Below are 20,000 nucleotides of genomic sequence, written 5' to 3'. Positions count from 1 at the left end.
CAATCCTATTTCCCAACGCATGCACCTGTACAGGGATTTGCAGTAGCTGTGCGCTACTGTGCCAGCGTACAGCAAGACATCTAGGCCCACGAAGGAATGCATGTTTTGTGCGTAAAGTGCAATGGGCCAGCGGAGACGATGACAAACAGAGGACAGGAGGAGGGTAGCGAACACGTATTGAGGAGTTGGGTAGCAGTGTGTGAGTCACGCAGAGGGGTAACTGGATCTCTCCTGACCCGCACCCTACCATGGGGCCACATCCGGGGCTCTGTTTCACCCCCCACACTTGTTGAAGCCACCCCGGCCCACCGACCAGGGCCACGGGCTCAGGGCCCACATTGCCAAGAGGGCACCTCGGCCCACATCGCCATTAGGGCACTTCAGCCCACCTCGCAATAAGGGCACCCCCGGCCCACCAACCAGGGCCATTTTTGTTGTTGTTGAAGGGGGAGGGGATGGAAGTAAAGATGGAGGTAGTTGTGGAGTATTAGTTGTAGAAATGTTCAATACAATGCGAGTTATGATAGCATGAGGGCATCCGCCTTGCTGACACTATATTTGTATGATAGCAAGGCCAAGCTTGCTTGCTTTTACCAGTTAGTTTGTTGGTGAGTGCTTGAAAATTTGTGCACAAGTATTTTAGCATAGAGCGGGTGGCTGAGGGTCCACCTTACCATAAGGCGTTTTAGGAGTGAGAGCTAAGTAACGAGGGTGAGCTGCAGGTGTAAGAACACCTCGATCTGAGAGGTGGGTTGGGTGGAGGGCAGAGAGTAGAGTGGGTTAGAGGGACGAATGAAGGGGACGGTTTGGATGTGATAAACGTTAAAACAGCTGTAGACAGCAGGAGATAAGAATGGAAGGGTAAGTGGCTATGAGAAGGAGGGAAGATAAAGGGAAGTGGTTAAGGGATGGAAATGAAGAGGAATGGTCAGGCCTAACAAACAGAGCGAGGAAAGATAAGGGCGGGAAATGGTTAAGGAAGGTTATGGCTCAAGTATTCATTCCAAAGATGAGATAGATAAGAGATGAAACAAATAATAAGGAATCGTAGAGGAAAGGACTACGAACGATAGGAGGCAGTGAAGTTGCGGACAAATGAAGATAGCAGGAGGTATAAACAAGGGATACAACCGGAATGTGGATGAAGGCAAAACAGCAAGTGTAGAGAGGGGAAACAGGAGACGTGTGGGCTAGGAGTCCACACAAGGGGAAGACAATAGGAGTGTAGACGAGGGAACACATTATTGAAATAGGATGCGAATATACAAAATATAATAGAGTGTAAGAAAGGAAAAAGAAAGACAGAGGGCTGTTGCAAGAGTGGTGGTGGTGGTGGAGCCAGTGAGGGGACACAAGAGGGGAGATGACAGTATGATGAGAGATCATGTGGATTGGAGAGGCAGGGGAAGGAGGGAGGGAGGGAGGGAGTTAAGCCCTCGTGCCCCCGACAAACTAGTCCCCCACATCCTCGACAAAGACACAAACTGAGGTCCAGGGCACTAGGAGAGGAAGAGGGGTGTGGGGGGTGAGGAGCGGCAGCCACGGTGTCAGCTGCCTGCGACTGACGCTAAGCAAGGGTACCTACCCTACCCTCTGCCGGCTGCCACATACAACACTGCCATAGTCTGTGCTGCTAGTGCCGTAGTCCAATGGTGATGGAACAATACCATACAATATGGTACTAGAAAGGATCAGTTAACACGTTGAAGTACTGTATTATGAAATCAGTATTACGCGTCAAAACAGAACACTTCACAGTACTCGAGGCCAAAACAAATTTGCGCCTCTTCTCCTATATATCCATACCCGTATCCACGCACCCGCACGTTGCCATCTCCCACGCCCATGTACTCAGCCACCCGCACGTTGCCATCTCCCACGCCCATGTACTCAGCCACCCGCACGTTGCCATCTCCCACGCCCATGTACTCAGCCACCCGCACGTTGCCATCTTCCACGCCCATGTACTCAGCCACCCGCACGTTGCCATCTCCCACGCCCATGTACTCAGCCACCCGCACGTTGCCATCTTCCACGCCCATGTACTCAGCCACCCGCACGTTGCCATCTCCCACGCCCATGTACTCAGCCACCCGCACGTTGCCATCTCCCACGCCCATGTACTCAGCCACCCGCACGTTGCCATCTTCCACGCCCATGTACTCAGCCACCCGCACGTTGCCATCTCCCACGCCCATGCACTCAGCCACCCACACGCCTCCATCCTCTACATCACAGTGCCGAATGGCTGCTGTCAATCCCACATTTCCTACCACAGGTCCGGCTGGGTGACGTGCCGTCTGGGGCCACCGTTAAAAGCACACACACATTAGCGCTGCGCCAAGTTAGGAGAAGGTCTCCCCGCTCGCCACCTTCCCTATCCTGCAGTCATTTCCGCGTTTGCCAGCAGCCTTGAACGACGCACGGTGAATCCTGGGGAAGGTGAAGTTAACTCAGACATTCCTGCTTCAGCCAAAATTACTAATATATTTAAGAAAATAAATACTAGTTTGGGTCTTATAATTGGAATATTTTCATATGTAAATTTTGCAACCACCAGCATTCATAATACCGAAACGACAATGCAATTAGGAAAGCCAGAGTGGGCAGCAGGCGACAATAAATTACACAAAGGAGGTTCGGAACAACAGACCCCAACGTTAAGATAAATGAACGTCTATAAGGTAGCTTTAATTTAAGTAAAACGAGGCCAATGTAAACCGACTTACAGACTCCAAAACTTGGTGCCACAAACTACAATCCTTTAATGCAAACTACACTAAAGAAATTCATGCCCGTGCCACTTCTTGGGTGGCTTAATCTTCATCAATCAACCATCTACAGTAGTGTGACATCATTTCTTAACATGCACGTCCAGTCATTTATAGCTATATCAAACAAATAGGAGCCACTACAAGTGATCTGGTATCAGAACCATGACCACAAAAGATGATCTACAAGTAGACCCATTGTCAAACATATTGACCAATTAGGCCTACCGTCTCTACCTTTGATCTACTGTACTGACAAGCAGGTTTGTGCACCATAACATATAATACTGACGCTGATGATGTACAACAATTATACCAAGCAAGTAAATATTATACTACTGAATGTACATATATTTTTCTCAAAAGAAAAGTGCATATTTATACCATGTCTTACTGTTGTTCTTTACGGACACTTGACGTCTCGATCTCAACTAGTTCTCTTTAAAGTTGATAAATGGCAACCCTCCTTTTTTGGGGTGGGGGGTGGGGGGGAAGATGGATGCATAGGTGAAGGGGTAAAGTTTGGAAATGGGGGAATACAGTTATATGACAGGAGACGGGCTGTCCGCCTTGCTGACACGATGTGTGGGTGTTGGCAGCTAAGCTCGCTCGCTCTCTCTCTCTCTCTTGTCAGGGAGCTGTGAGTGTGTGAGAGGTTCTTCACATGTGTTTAATCATACTTATATGGATGTTTATATATGAATACTGTGTAGCATTCGCACATACACACTCCAATACATTTGTATATGTTAGGATGTTTTAAGGGTAAATTGTTGTTGGTGCTATTATTATTATAATTTTTAATTTTTTTATCTATGGACACCGCAATCATGTCATATCGAGTCAGAACCGATACAGATTGTTAGAGCATACCTCAGCACTGATCTACCAGCACCCAAGTGAACACACACACACACATCCCTCTGACTTTAACAAGTAAAAACCTCGAATATTGAACAGCACGAACATATCAGAATTAAAAAAAAAAAAAACGAACAAAAACATTCAATAAATTCAGAGCATGTAAGCGGCCGCCAGCGTGGACGACTAACCGAGCCAACCCGGATGACACACACACAATAGGCTACTCGCGTACACGTACATCTATATACCACTCATGAAACACCTTGAACACGACCATTTAACTCTTAAAATCATATGCAAGATACAACACTGCTACAGTGTTACAGGCAGCAATGCACCTTGCCTGTCAGGTCAAAAAAGTATTTTATCAAATGTCACGATAGTTTGCAGTGAGACTCATTAAACGCCGAAGATAGTGGACTACCAGAGGACAAGCAACATCGAAAACCCATTAAGCAAACCAGGCTGATAATGGCAAGGGCACGGCTACGTAAGGCGCTGTTTTTGACACGTCTACTCGCTAAATATATCAAACGCATATATATGAGACTTATTTTAAGTTATTATACTGCTACCTTTACAGCACAATAATGACTTTACAAGCTTTTGACACAATCCTTAAAGCGTGAGACGCTTACCCAATTCGAACTTGCATTTTTGGGTAAGGAAATAACTAAATGAATAAAGAGCAATGAACTAATGACATATTTTAGGACATTTTACATATTGGTCGTAAGATGATATTGCTTAATAACAAATATAACTCAGGGATGCTCTCGGACGTAGGTTCGAATCCTCGTCACGGCCCTTGTGGATTTATTTAAATATAACTCGGCTCTACTTAAACGCCAAATTAAATACTTTAAAAGAGAACAGTTAAACACTAACCTACTCCCCCCCCCCAAACCAAAAAAAAAGTGACGATGATGTTACAGTGACCCAGAGGTGGAAGTCGCTCCACGTATTATCAAACCATTACAACAAACGGCTGATGATAAGCCCTATCTCTCACCAGGGGAAGCACGTAGGCTATCTGCCTCTATCTCCACCACGGCAGGAAATGAAGATAAGTCCAAATCACCAGTTTACCACTTTTCTCTCTCTCAAGTAATGTTCAATGTGACGTTGTGCAACCCTTCACATTGCGTGTATTATGTGGTAGACTAACTGCCTCACTCTCAACCTAAATACACACTAATTCTATGAATTAAAAAAAATTGGACAAACAGGATTGGTGTCCATATAACTAATCAGAAATGCGGTTACATTAAACATTTTGACATATATATATAATATAATTGGTTATACAGTATATATATATATATATATATATATATATATATATATATATATATATATATATATATATATATATATATATATATATATACATCCACAAATGATAGATGGCAAATAAATATACCGGAAACCGGTGTTTTGAGTGAGGAGGAGCTGTCCAGAGCCTTTGGCTCAGATACACATCAGTAAGAGAGAGATAGCTCTTATCACCACATAAACGATAACCATTCCCACATGTATCAGTCATTCATGGTCACGAGTTTCATCCTTGTCTCGTAGTGTGTCGTTCAAGGTAGTTGTTGCAGCTACTACCGGTAATGTAATGATGAACATGTTTCAACGGGTGAAACCCCATGTTAACGGGTGAACCTGTTTCAACGGGTGGACGTGTTTCAATGGGTGGACGTGTTTCAACGGGTGGACGTGTTTCAACGGGTGGACGTGTTTCAACGGGTGGACGTGTTTCAACGGGCATTATTCTGTCCATAAAAAATAAGTTTCCTTCTCCAAACGTGAGGTTAAGCCGCTCACCAACATACGAGTACAAGTTGCTTCTTGACATTTAGTTTTCGATTTTGTTTTCCACAGCACTATATAGTTGAAATCACATCCATTGTTTGCAAGTGCATATACACAAGTATGCACTTGCCTCACTGGTATACAAAACTTTTCACTTCACCGTTCTTAGCAAGTTTTCTCAAGTTCGTCACTACACACAAGAAAAAAACCACACCAGTCCAAATTTTCAAAGTTCATCAATGAAGATATACACAAATTTCTATCACGTATATATATAAAATAAAGACACTCGTATACCAAAACAATGATATATGTATAATATATATATATACACACACACATATACAACCCTTCCCATAGAGTGTTAGGACAGAGAAGAAATAAAGTGTAGACGGCCGACCAATTTTTACTTACAACGCTTTATAACAACAAACACCTGTTCGCGAGAAATGCTTTTAAGACACTGCAACACACACCTCAGTGAGCGGCTGGTGAGGCTGCCTGTAGCTATGAGGGTACAACGCAGACTGAAGCCTCAGCCACACTGGAGGGCCGCCCTCCCCGACCCGTCCCCTGGGGGAGGCCTCCCTCCCTCCCTCCCCCCCAGCACCCATCACCACCCTGGGATAACGTGCCATACGCCGCCATATTCTCTAATTCCCAGTCACTTGTTTACCTCCTCCTTGCGCTCTGGTGTCGCTTTAAAGGGAGCATGTGTCTAGATATACGGAAGTCTTGAACGCAGAGCAAGTTTCTCGATGGATAACGTCAATTTTTCATAGAGATACATTAGTTTTTCCTCTTACTTCCCGCCTGTAGGTGATGCTGCCAACATGCTCGTGTTATTAATCAGGCTTTGCTATGGCTATGCAAAACTCGCCGTTAACAACTACTCACAGCAATGTGTGCTAACATATGTATACCTTGCGCTAAAGTAAGTTGTAAAGTGCAAGTGGTAAGTATGTAGAAGAGAGTAGCGAGAGAGAGAGAGAGAGAGAGAGAGAGAGAGAGAGAGAGAGAGAGAGAGAGAGAGAGAGAGAGAGAGAGAGAGAGAGAGAGAGAGAGAGAGAGAGAGAGAGAAGAGAGAGAGAGAGAAGAGAGAGACAAGATGCCTTCTTCCGCCCACTGTACGATGCTGTCACCCAAGACTGATCTCTGGTCGCGCTGCCAAACGCAAGAGCACCCTTCCAGGTTGGTAGCATCAACAAAAATGTGGTTTATAACAGGACAAAAACACACACTGGCTGTTTTACCAACACGTGCTGCGACCTTTTATGTACTTGCATCGCCATAATTACCAGTTTTTGTTTTTTTTGCAGAATTAAATGCAACCTCAGTATTACGTGTAATACTAAAATGTTTTTATTTTTGCCAAGTGCATAGCATTTTGTGTATTATTTGGTCTATGTTAAATATATCACTAATGAGCTCAAAATTATGTCCACAGAAGGTTTTCAACAAAGAATTTACAGAAATTCTAAGAGCGGATGGCGCCGTCGTCTAGAAATGGACATCAACGACAACAAGAGTAAGGAAACGCTGGGGAGGGGTGGGGGTGGAGGAGTGGGGGGGTTGGGCGGAGGGAAGGGGAAGGATGGGGGAGGAGGAGGGGGGTCGGGATGCTGTCTCTAGCCACCTGAATGACGCTCCCTCCCTCTCTCCTCCTTCCACACCTCCCACTCCTATCCTCCCTCAGTTCCTCTCCCCCTCCCTCCCTCCCTCCCTCCCTCCCTCCCACTCCTTCCTGCTCCTCTCTCCGTCCATCTCACTAGTTCCTCTCACTCTCCCTTCACTATTTTCTCTAACGCTATTTCCTTCACTCTCCTCTCCCTTCATCCCTTCCTTTCTCCACCCCTCCACCTGCCCCTCCCTCCACCTGCCCCTCCCTCCACCTGCCCCTCCCTCCACCTGTGAGGGTAAAATTTGTCTCGTGAATTTCATATATGTTGAATTACACGAGACGAACTTCACGAAAGCTCGTAGAGCTGACAAGAGCGAGCAAGCTTATCTTAGCTATACCACTCCCCCCCCCCTCTCTCTCTCTCTCTCACACACACACATACGCCCCACTCCCACACCTGCTGGTCCAAGACGGTCGCCCCCACTCCCACACCTGCAGGTCCAAGACGGTCGCCCCACTCCCACACCTGCAGGTCCAAGACGGTCGCTCCACTCCCACACCTGCAGGTCCAAGACGGTCGCCCCACTCCCACACCTGCTGGTCCAAGGCGGTCGCCCCCACTCCCACACTAAAAAATGGAATGACCTAATAAGCAAAATCCAAGTCGACTACAGGAAATGTAGATGTTTATCTCTCAGAATGTTTGGTAATATGTTTATTGTTTGTGATGTGTGTCTATGTATGTATTAACACTATGTACTGAACGGGGTGAGAATAGCTTGAGCTACCTCATCCCTTTGTGTGTATTTTACCTCAATAAACTTATTTCATTTTCAAGTCGACTACAGAAACCCAGGAAAAATGTAAAAACCCTGATGGGAAACTCAGCTGAGGAAACAACCTACATCACAGACGCCTCAGGAAATAAACTCTACGAGGAGAGAGAACAAGATCAGGAGTTCAGGAACATGAACAAAGTTCTGGGAAAAAAATATTTAGAATAAACCCAGAAGAAAATTTAAACTTTTGGCCCATTAATGAAAGGGAAATTACAACTCAAGTCGATAACAGAGCTGCAGCACTACTCCCGACGCAAACAATAGACCTTAACAACATTCGCAATGAGCCATCTTATGAAACACAACTATTGGAGAGGTTCATGAAACAATTATGGGTTTCAAGAACAAGGCGCCGGGCAATAGCAGGATAAATAATTATTATCAATATTTTTGTTGACAAAATTTAATTACAATTTTGCCTAATCTGAGGATTTCAATTAAGTCTTATTAGAGTGAGGATAATGCTGGTATTCACTGTCACGCAGGACAGAGGGTCATACACAAGACAATAGGTCTAAACTGTAGGCTGAAGCACATGTATATATAATGGCTACATTCAATGTTTTTATGTATGAATATGTAAAATCACCTTTCTATTGTGCACTGCCACACAAGGGCAGGGATGGGTTCATAAGAGATGCAGCTTAAAAGTAATATAAAATTGTTCTTCATTCTTTAAAATGGACAAGCAAATTTTGAATAAATTGTTAGGATGTCGTCCAGTACATTAGATTCAATGAAATAGTTACACAGTTGGTGGTACAATAGGTCAGGAGGTCTAAAATCTTTTACGGTTTCACATTCAACAACATAGCGTTCTAGTGAATGTATTAAAGGTTTGTCACAGAGTTTGCAATCTGAATATTCTGGTCGCCCCACTCCCGTGGGGCGACCAGTCTATAGTGGCTCAGCCTCACTAAGCTGCCAGATGTGTCTATAGCCAAGGCGAATTCGCGCAATGACTACATCACACTGTCTGGTCCTGTTACTGTGCTGGCCATACAAATACCTATTATTACAAAAGTTGCCATTATTAAATACAATACTAATATTAAATACAATAGGCAGATAATATTGTTGCTGTTGTATGCACAAGTTAACCAATAGAAAATGTAGCTTGTAGTGGAATTTTCCGTCAATAGAAAACGGGATATCATTGCCACAGTGCAATAAATTCACCAGCTATTCTGTTGGGAATTATTGTTAATACAGTAGTATTTAGGCTTATTACACCATAAAAACAACTCATTTGAATTAACTTAATTATCAGTATCAAAATAGAGTAAATGTGACCCTTCTATCACTTATTGACATCTGGACAAAGAGCCAGGAGAGTCAGTGGTGAGGAAGGTCAGCCATTGTCAGAAAGAGGAGGTCAGCGACCATAGTCGCTGGAGCAAATTCCACTCCTATAATTTCCCTTGGACGAAGGGTTATGGAGATCAAATTAGTGCTTTTTCCATCATCAACACGTAGTTAACATCCAAGCAAGGGAAGTGTCTTTCCGAAATCTTATCCAAGTCATTATTGGCCAGTAATGTTAGGTAGATATGATTAATTCCGGGTAGGACATGAGGCAACGACTCAACTCAGGTAATTAATCTGTATCTAATAATATAACAAATACTCATCTGATATAGCTGTCCACTAAATCCTAATAATATATTAGGATTTCGGCTTTACAGCTAGTGCCCTTTGACAGGAATTATAGAAAAGGAAGCAGTACAGTTGTTTGGTATAACAGTACAGGGGTGATGGATGCTAGCCTCACACAAGGATTATTTCGTGTCATCATTCGTGTTCATACCTGGTGGACTAAGCCTGCTGTACAATAAGATAAGGCCTCATAATTTTATTACTAATATATGTGGTTTAATACTATAGTTTGATTGGCTGCATATATATAAATTTAATATACCCCCCCCTAATGTGTAAGAATCTATTTGGGAGAATATTGTAGAAATACAGTCCACTAAACATCATACAAATTGCTATCGAAATATATAAATTAACAAATATAAATTTTATATAAATCAAATAAATATAAATCTCACAGGTCGGTTCCCACAATAGCTTTTATTACAGCAGCTTTCAGGTCTCTGGGCAAAGAAGGTATTAACCAACCTACCAGAGATGGCACTCCATCAATACACATGTATAGTAAATGCAGCTCTTGCATCTGGACTATTCCCCACATACTTCAAGAATGCCACAAACAGATTAATCCAGGAGTCAGGTAAACCCCCAACCCAAACTGAAAATTACAGTCCAATTTCCCTCCTCGAAGTACCAGGCAAAATTTTCGAGAAAATAATCAGAGATTTGTTAAGTACATGGAAGAGAAGTATAACACAAGGCAGCATGGGTTTAGAAACCGCAGAGGGGCCCATACAGCCATAGCCCTGATCTACCAGCATATTGCTAACGCAATGTTGAAGAGAGATCAGTGTAATCTAGTGCTTAGAGACGTTTTGAAAGCCTTCGACAAAGTGTGGCACACAGGCCTAATTTATAAGATATCTGAGCTAGGACTCCCACAGAGATTTACTGCTACGCTCTGTAGCTTTATAGACAACAGAACTGCTAGGCGCAATATCGACAGCTACTTGGGTGACATGCAAGAATTAAAAAGGAGTACCACAAGGAAGCTGCCTCTCTCCCACTCTATTCAACATATATACAGCTGATCTACCCCAACCCCAACACATACGCTGACGATGTCACCCAAATAATATACCAACCAAGACCATCAAAGCCGCAACTAGCCGACAAGACCAAGGCAGCAACTGAATTCATAAACAACTTTGAGAAATAATGGAAAATTAGCACCAACAAACAAAAGTTCCAGATAATACACATTGCAACAAGAAACCCGGACCCCATCATGCTTGACAACCATCTGATCCAATATGCGGAGGTAGGCAGAATACTGGGACTCATGATCAATAGAATAGGGATAAAAATTCACATAATGGACCGACTAAACAAAGCCAACGTAGCCTTAGGAAAACAGAGGAGACTCCGAAACCTCAGTACAAACATACAGATACACCTATATAAGGCTCTACTCCGGCAGCATCTCCCCCAGTACCACTGTACTGGGGGAGATGTCCAGATGGGGGAGATGCCGGAGTAAGACATATAATGTCTTACTCCGGCAGCATATTCCCCCAGTACCACTGTACATCTTAAAGAAAACTAACATGCAAATACAAGCAGTATAAAATATGGCACCAAGGAGAGTAGCAAAACACCGTCCACCATATGATCAGACAATCCAGGAGCTCCATGAACTCCTGAACATACAGCCACTAAACATCAGACTGCAGCACCAAGCCATCAGGGTGTGGAACACCATCGAAATGTTAGAGGACCCGATGTTAGAAAGATTGCTCCAAGATGAGACGCCCCACTCCCTCAGCTGGTGGCCCAAGATGAGACGCCCCGCTCCCTCAGCTGGTGGCCCAAGATGAGACGCCCCGCTCCCACAGCTGGTGGCCCAAGATGAGACGCCCGCTCCCTCAGCTGGTGGCCCAAGATGAGACGCCCCGCTCCCTCAGCTGGTGGCCCAAGATGGTCCCCCCACTCCCACAGCTGGTGGCCCAAGATGAGACGCCCCGCTCCCTCAGCTGGTGGCCCAAGATGAGACGCCCCGCTCCCTCAGCTGGTGGCCCAAGATGAGACGCCCCGCTCCCTCAGCTGGTGGCCCAAGATGGTCCCCCCACTCCCACAGCTGGTGGCCCAAGATGAGACGTCCCACTCCCACAGCTGGTGGCCCAAGATGAGACGTCCCGCTCCCACAGCAGGTGGCCCAAGATGAGACGCCCCACTCCCACAGCTGGCGGCCCGATGCGACGCCCCGCTCCCACAGCTGGTGGTCCAAAGTGGTGACACCTTACTTGAAGGAAAGCAAGATCCTCGATATATAATTTTAAGACAAAGAATAGTTAAAGGAACTACCGCAAATCTTCTGTATTTAAGCACCTCCCAGACATGCAAACACATGAAAGTGCACAAATATTTCTAAAACACGTTCCAAAAACACTCCCACAAGACTAAGGCCAAGCGTGCACATAATGACGGGAGTGAGCGTGCGCGCATGCTCCAAGACACTCGTCTCTGCACATCTAAATGTGCTGAAATCCCGTGAAAATCTTCCAAACACTCTCTGGCCACCTTGCTAGAGAGAGTGTGTGTGTTAGCGCAGCTACACACACACACACACACACACACACACACCAGCGAGACTCGACCTAGTCTTTACTCTAAATGACTCCGACATAAGGGAAATCGGTTTCGAAGCCCCTGTGGGAATGAGTGATCACAGTGTACTGATGTTTGAGTATTTGGTCGAGGAAAATTTGGGTTAATGTACCCAAGGAAGGGCCCAGAAAGCAAAAGGCTGGCATCCTAAATAGAAACTATGATGAGATAAGAAAATTCCCAATAGATATAACTTGGGGAAACAGAGCTCGGAGGAAAGACGGCCCAAGGCATGATGGACTACATCACGCAGAAGTGTAAGGAAGTAACAGACAAGTTCGTCCCAGTCTAAAAGGAAAAAAATGAAATGCAGATGAAAAACCCATGGCTTAATCAGAGATGTAAGCTAGCAAAGCAACTAATTACAAGGGCATGGAGAAACTCTGTAAATAACAGGACACTTGAGAGTAGAGAAAGATACCAGAGAGGCAGGAATGAATACGATAGGGTGAGAAGACACACAGAAAGGCAATATGAAAATGACATAGCAAGCAAAGCAAAGACTCAACCTAAATTACTGCACAGCCACATCAGGAGGAAAACAACAGTGAAGGAACAGGCAGTGAAACTGAGGTGGGGGGGGGGGGGGGAAGGTTCACTACAAACGACAAGTGTGTGAGGAACTCAATAAGAAATTCCAGGTCTTCACATTAGAGCAAGGAGAAGTTCCAGATATAAGAGAGGGAATAGATAATCAGGCACTACTAGAGGAGTTTGCGATTACTAGTAGCGAGGTGAGGAAGCTTGTTGCTAGAATTGGAAGTGACAAAGACTATAGGCCCGGATGGAATCTCACTTTGGACACTAAAGGAAGGAGCAGAAGCAATGTGCCTGCCACTCTCCATAGTGTATAACAAATCACTGGTAACAACGGAGCTGCCAAAAATTTGGAAGATTGCTAATGTAGTCCCAATATACAAAAAAGGGGGATAGGTAGGAGGCACTAAACTACAGGCCAGTGTCCCCAACTTGCCTACCATGCAAGTTTATGGAAAAGATTGTGCGAAAAAAGCTAGTGGAACATTTGGAGCGAAAGAACTTTGAGTCACAACACCAACATGATTTCAGGGATGGCAAGTCATGCCTCACAGGATTAATTTAATTCTACGACCAGGCAACAAAAATCAGGCAAGAGAGGGGGTGGGCAGACTGCATATTTATGGTTTGCCAGAAAGCCTTTGACACAGTTTCACATAAGAGACTAGTGAACAAGCTGGAGATGCAGGCAAGAGTGAAAGGGAAGGTACTCCATTGGATAAGGGAGTACCTAAGCAACAGAAGACAGCGAGTCACTGTGAGGGGGGGGGGGCGAGGTCTCAGACTGGCAAAGTGTCACCAGTGGAGTCCCGCAGAGTTCAGTCCTTGGACTATACTGTTTCTGATATATGTGAATGATCTCTCAGAGGAATAGATTCGTTCCTCTCAATGTTTGCTGATGATGCAACAATTATGAAGAGGATTAACTCTGACGAAGATAGTATGAGGCTACAAGATAATCTAGACAAACCAAATGACTTGTCCAACAAATGGCTACTACAGGTAATGAAACTAGGCAATGGAAACAGGAGGCCAGAAACAGAATACCGAAGAAGTCCTCCATGAAACGGACAAAGGGAAAGATCTAGGAGTTGATATCACACCAAACCTGTCTCCCGAAGCCCAAATAAAAAGAATAACATCTGCGGCGTATGCGAGGCTGGCTAACATCAGAACAGCCTTCAGGAACCTGTGTAAGGAATCATTCAGAACCTTGTATACCACATGTGTAAGACCAATCCTGGAGTATGCGGCCCCAGCATGGAGCCCGTACCTAGTCAAGCACAGGACTAAACTGGAAAAAGTTCAAAAGGTATGCCACTAGGCTAGTCCCATTACTGAGAGACATGAGTTACGAGGAAAGGCTGCGGGAAATGAACCTAACGTCGCTGGAAGATAGGAGAGCTCGGGAAGACTTACAAAATTCTAAGAGGAATCGACAGGGTAGATACAAATAAATTGTTTAAAACGGGGGGTATTCGAACAAGGAAACACAGGTGGAGACTGAGTACCCAAATGAGCCACAGGGACGTTAGAAAGAACTTTTTCAGTGTCAGAGTAGTTAACAGGCGGAATGCACTCGGAAGTGATGTGGTGAAGGCTGACTCCATACAAAGTTTTAAATGCAGATATGATAGAGCCCAGTAGGCTCAGGCATCTGTGCACCAGTTGATTGACAGTTGGGAGGGAGAGACCAAAGAGCCAGAGCTCAACCCCCGCAAGCACAATTAGGTGAGTACATCTTGTCAGTATCTGACGGACGGACGGACGGACGGACGGACGGACGGACGCTAACTCTAAAGAATGGATGCCAATCCGGACAACGGAACACATGTAACCATAAATTCTGGACCACACAGCCAAGGAGGGACATGCAACACCTGCCTGCAACACTGACTGACTTCATGCATTTGGGGAAATATGAAAAATATAATATTTGGTTACCAGTTGGATATATCCCCACGTGATCACTACCACACCTCCCACACCTGTTACGTTGACCTGTGGAACATTTTACACACCTGTTACGCTGACCTGTGGAACATTTTACACACGTGAAATATCACGTTACATCAGGTAACGTAAAGTCTGCATTAAATACACTTCAAACACGTGACACCTCAGTTGACACATATGTTGTGACACCTGAGGTCTGCCAGTCGAGTGAGTGAGTGAGTGAGTGAGTGAGTGAGTGAGTGAGTGAGTGAGTGAGTGAGTGAGTGAGTGAGTGAGCGAGTGAGCGAGCGACATGAGCAGGAAACACTGAACTAAACACCCAGACGAACAGAGTCCGGATACTAGAGAGAGAGAGAGAGAGAAAACAAAAAGGAAACCGGTGAGATACCGATAATACGGATCCGGTTCGACACTGACACTATAGTTGCGTAGTATCCGGTGGAAAGATCGGATAAACCGTTTACTCCTGTGCGGTCAACATCGCAGTCGGTCAAGCCAAACATCAACACAGTGCTAAACAACACAGGTGTTTATATGGGAGACAGAGATCAGAGCCACTGTACTCTGTCCCATTAGGATCCGTCCCATCAAAATACCTGTCAAAAAATCGCCATGTCAAAAAAAAATCCGTCTCATCCCAATATGTCCTATTACTGACGAACGATGAGAACGACGAGAACCTCACCGATGAGAACGATAAATTACACACGAGAACTTTTTTATTTTCACCAAAATGTTGCGAGGAACTTTTCAATTTCTCCAACCTTGTGGTTCCCAGGACGGGACCGGGGGACCCTCCCGGGGCCCTCGTGGTTCCCGGGACCCTCGTGGTTCCCGGGACCCTCGTGGTTCCCGGGACCCTCGTGGTTCCCGGGACCCTCGTGGTTCCCGGGACCCTCGTGGTTCCCGGGACCCTCGTGGTTCCAAGGACGATGGAAGATGCCTCGACCCTCGTGGTTCCAAGGACGAAAGAAGATGCCTCGACCCTTGTGGTTCCCAGGACGATGGAAGATGCCTCGACCCTTGTGGTTCCCAGGACGATGGAAGATGCCTCGACCCTTGTGGTTCCCAGGACGATGGAAGATGCCTCAACCCTTATGGTTCCCAGGACGATGGAAGATGCCTCGACCCTTGTGGTTCCCAGGACGATGGAAGATGCCTCAACCCTTATGGTTCCCAGGACGATGGAAGATGCCTCGACCCTTGTGGTTCCCAGGACGATGGAAGATGCCTCAACCCTTGTGGTTCCCAGGACGATGGAAGATGCCTCAACCCTTGTGGTTCCCAGGACGATGGAAGATGCCTCGAACCCTTGTGGTTCCCAGGACGATGGAAGATGCCTCGACCCTTGTGGTTCCCAGGACGATGGAAGATGCCTCAACCCTTGTGGTTCCCAGGACGATGGAAGATGCCTCAACCCTTGTGGTTCCCAGGACGATGGAAGATGCCTCGACCCTTGTGGTTCCCAGGACGATGGAAGATGCCTGGACCCTTGTGGTTCCCAGGACGATGGAAGATGCCTCGACCCTTGTGGTTCCCAGGACGATGGAAGATGCCTCGACCCTTGTGGTTCCCAGGACGATGGAAAGATATGACAAGTCTTGCAATTATTGACTTTGATTTGTTTCGTGACTGTGTCAAAACTCAGTAGTCACACCCACACATGCCACACCTGCACTAACCACACCCACCCTAGGCACACCTGCACTAGGGGTGGGGGGGATAGTGGGGTGGAAGGAGAAGAGGTAGGATAGGGTGGCATAAAGTTGGAAAGGGATAGGGAGGTGGTGGTAAATGGGGGAGGTGGTATAAGAGGGATAGAAGGGAGAGGCAAGAATAGGAGAGGAAACGATAGGGAACATGACCTTCGTTGACCCACAGGACATGGTTTTAATGGGATCATGGAGATTTTAAAAATAGAACTGGAAAAGGTCATCAGGAAAAAAATCGAGGGAGGAGGAGGGGGACCCTTTGACAAACCGCCTGCCTCCTGTCCCCGTCGAGGTCACTAGTATTAGGTCAAAATGAGGTAAATATACTCTACCTCCTGACCTCACGTCACAATTTCCGATATGGGTGTGAGTGACGAGGTAGGCAGGTCACTCCTCCTGACCTGGGGGGAGGGACCCGACCTGACCTGGGGGGAGGGACCCGACCTGACCTGGGGGGAGGGACCCCACCTGACCTGGGGGGAGGGACCCCACCTGACCTGGGGGGAGGGACCCCACCTGACCTGGGGGGGGGAGGGACCCCACCTGACCTGGGGGGGGGGAGGGACCCCACCTGACCTGGGGGGAGGGACCCCACCTGACCTGGGGGGGAGGGACCCCACCTGACCTAGGGGGGAGGGACCCCACCTGTCCTGGGGGGAGGGACCCCACCTGACCTGGGGGGAGGGAGGCTGACCCGGTCAACGGTCTTGACCACCACGGGTTACGATACCTCCCATTTAAATATCATAATTGTTCGTTCCTTCTATATCATATACCGTTATATTAGCCACATATAGGTAACAGTTACATGGATATTCGTAACACTGAGTAATTTTGTGTTAATTTCATAAGGATTATATGACAGCGCCACCACCAAGGAGCGGATTGCTACTCAACTGTTTGTCCAAGCTGTGTGAGTACTCGCAGGTGTTAGTGCTGTAAGCTGTGTGAGTACTCGCAGGTGTTAGTGCTGTAAGCTGTGTGAGTATTCACAGGTGTTAGTGCTGTAAGCTGTGTGAGTATTCACAGGTGTTAGTGCTGTAAGCTGTGTGAGTACTCGCAGGTGTTAGTGCTGTAAGCTGTGTGAGTACTCGCAGGTGTTAGTGCTGTAAGCTGTGTGAGTATTCACAGGTGTTAGTGCTGTAAGCTGTGTGAGTACTCGCAGGTGTTAGTGCTGTAAGCTGTGTGAGTACTCGCAGGTGTTACTGCTGTAAGCTGTGAGTACTCACAGGTGTTACTGCTGTAAGCTGCTTCACATGTTTGCACAACACGTGTCAGGTTAACGTAAAAAAATGCATTGTTACATTTTAGGGTTTCGGTAGTACAGTTGGGTTCCGTTGTCAACTCACAATCGGAAATACCGAGTTCGAATCCCGAACGGGACAGAAATGATTGGATACGTTTCCCGTCACCTATTCAGAATTACTATTTTTAACCAATAAAATGTGCTGCTTTTTGCCTTCATATAAATAATACTCTTAACCCAGATTCAGTAAAGCTATTCCCAGGTGTCTTTTACCCGTTAAACTATACTGTTAATGTATTTAAATCCAGCCAAGTGTGTATATATATATATACAGTTGACTGTATATATACAGAGTCTAGGCTTACCCAAGCTCCTCAAATAGCACCAAGTCGCTATTTTAAACCTGCAGTAAACATTTTAATTGTTACTGGTACACTACTATATTCATAGCAGCAGTATTGCCAAAACCCGCAGGAGACGGGCCATCCGGGTGCGGGCAGCGCCAGCCTGATACAGCCTGCTACAGCCTGCTACAGCCTGATACATGTCTTCAAATCAAACCTGTTCCTAACTAAACAGCGAGTGGCCGGCTGTTGTACAGATTTATCTGTAAATCCTCCAGTTGGAGTTTTTCCCCCTGAATGGGTTGGATTAGTGGCGGCTTTATATAACCTGGTCTTAATGGAAGGGCGTTGGAGGCCCTCAGAGAGTGTGGGGGGGGGGGGGGAGGATACGGGTGGAAGCAATCAGACCGTGAGAACGGGCAAGACTGGCGCATGCGCAGGAGTTCCTAAGACTCCACCACGCACCCATGCGCGCGCCGTCAGGTGCATTCGCGTTCTGGCGCGCAAGCCTTGCAGAGCAGGCGCGCCCAACGCTAAAATTGCGGTGGTTTAGAGACATCAAAACCACCGCAAACTGACACTTGCAGGGACTAATGAGCACCGGGACTGGTAGCTTGGTGCGTTGACTAGGTTTTTGACGCTTTTGGTTAGGCCAAACCGCTCAATTCTTTACGTAGTGGTGAGGTACAGAACGGCTGGTGTGTCGAGTTGGTACACGAGAGTCCTCACGTATCAGAGTACGCCGGGTCAACCTTTCAGCTCCTGGGTCACGCCTTTTCAACTGCCGGTCATCTGATCATTAAAACTTGCAACAAGAACACGTACGAGACAATACCCATCTGATCACAAATGTTATATCATTAATGCGCTCAAACGTCAAGGCCGACGGGTTCGTATCAACTGGATGCTAAGTCATGTGGGAATAATAGGAAATGACATTGCAGATGAAGCTGCAAAACTTGCAACAAAGAGAAGAAATGTAGATATTTACATACCACAGAGTCTATCACAGAGTAAGAAAGTAATTAGAAATTGAGCAATGCAGAAGATGTACAGTGACCACAATACAGCAGTTGCAACATCAGGATCTGCGGGATGGTACAAGATTTCAATCGACTCCGAACCACTTATGTTGATGAAAGGGAGCAGTAGAGCAACAGAAGTACACTTACATCGCATCAGGCTTGGATACCCATGTGCATGGGAAATAGGCTTACAGGTTCCGGAAGATGAGAGGAAATGTCAGCACTGTGGAGAAATGCCCGACAGACCACTGGAACATCATCTAACACAGTGCACAGTTACAAACCCAATTAGATTTCAACTTTGATTTAACAGAGCAGAAGTTGTTGTTAAACACATGGGACAAAATCTTACTGAAGCGTCATAAATACTCATAAGCCTAAGTAAAACAGAAAAAATTAAAATTTTGTGGGCCAGCCAGAGACCTAGAGCGCACGCAGGAATATCTCTGGAAAAAAATCTGATAATTTACTGCATTATCTCTCTCTCTCTCTCTATCTATCTCTATCTCTCTGGCCATTTCCCTCAGTGTGTTCCGTCGTTCAGCTTCCTATTCTCTCTTACTCACCATTCTTACAGTCTATCAAAAGATAGATTGTAGTTAACCTATATTTTCTTAATTTTTGTTGGTACTTTTACCTGATTTACCCGAGGGCCACTAACCCTAGTGTCCTCGACGAGGACGGGAAGTTAGTGGCTTGTCGACGGTCCCTCCCCATTTGCCTTGATCTTTTACAGGGTTATGGAAAAACCAACACAGTTTTGGCAGTTACAGCTTCGGCGGGTAGGCGGTTCTATGGGTTACAACTCTGTAGGTGAAAAAGCATCTCCTCTTCTCAGTCCCACATTGTGGCTTGTTGAGCTTGAAACCGTTGCTCCTTGTTTGTGTTACATCTGACCTTCTGAAGAGATTGTCCGGATCAATATCCTCCAAATTGTTCAGTATTTTAAAGGTTTCAATGAGATCCGCCCTGTCATGCCTGGTTTGCAGTGTTGTTAGTCCTGT

General features: G+C 46.0%; 1 protein-coding gene across 5 annotated transcripts in view; it reads right to left on the bottom strand.

Moving 5' to 3' along the window:
- Nucleotides 1-20,000, bottom strand: part of LOC123762328 (ets DNA-binding protein pokkuri) — a 364,987-nt gene that overhangs the window by 10,640 nt on the left and 334,347 nt on the right. Inside the window, exons 1-2 of one of the 5 annotated variants that reach the window (XM_069300021.1) lie at nt 5,930-6,031; nt 2,274-2,433 (exon numbers count right to left, since the gene is read on the bottom strand). The exons of 1 other annotated variant lie outside the window; for it this stretch is intronic. The gene's annotated coding sequence lies outside the window, so the exon portion shown is untranslated. Of the gene's footprint in view, nt 1-2,273; nt 2,434-5,867; nt 6,073-20,000 lie in introns of those variants that run through there. 3 more of the 5 variants (XM_069300019.1, XM_069300015.1, XM_069300009.1) reach the window with 3 other exon arrangements.

Source organism: Procambarus clarkii, chromosome 5, assembly GCF_040958095.1.
Source record: "Procambarus clarkii isolate CNS0578487 chromosome 5, FALCON_Pclarkii_2.0, whole genome shotgun sequence".
Classification (NCBI taxonomy): domain Eukaryota; kingdom Metazoa; phylum Arthropoda; class Malacostraca; order Decapoda; family Cambaridae; genus Procambarus; species Procambarus clarkii.
Note: the sequence above shows the minus strand (reverse complement) of the source record. Positions and strands in the feature narration are given on the sequence as shown.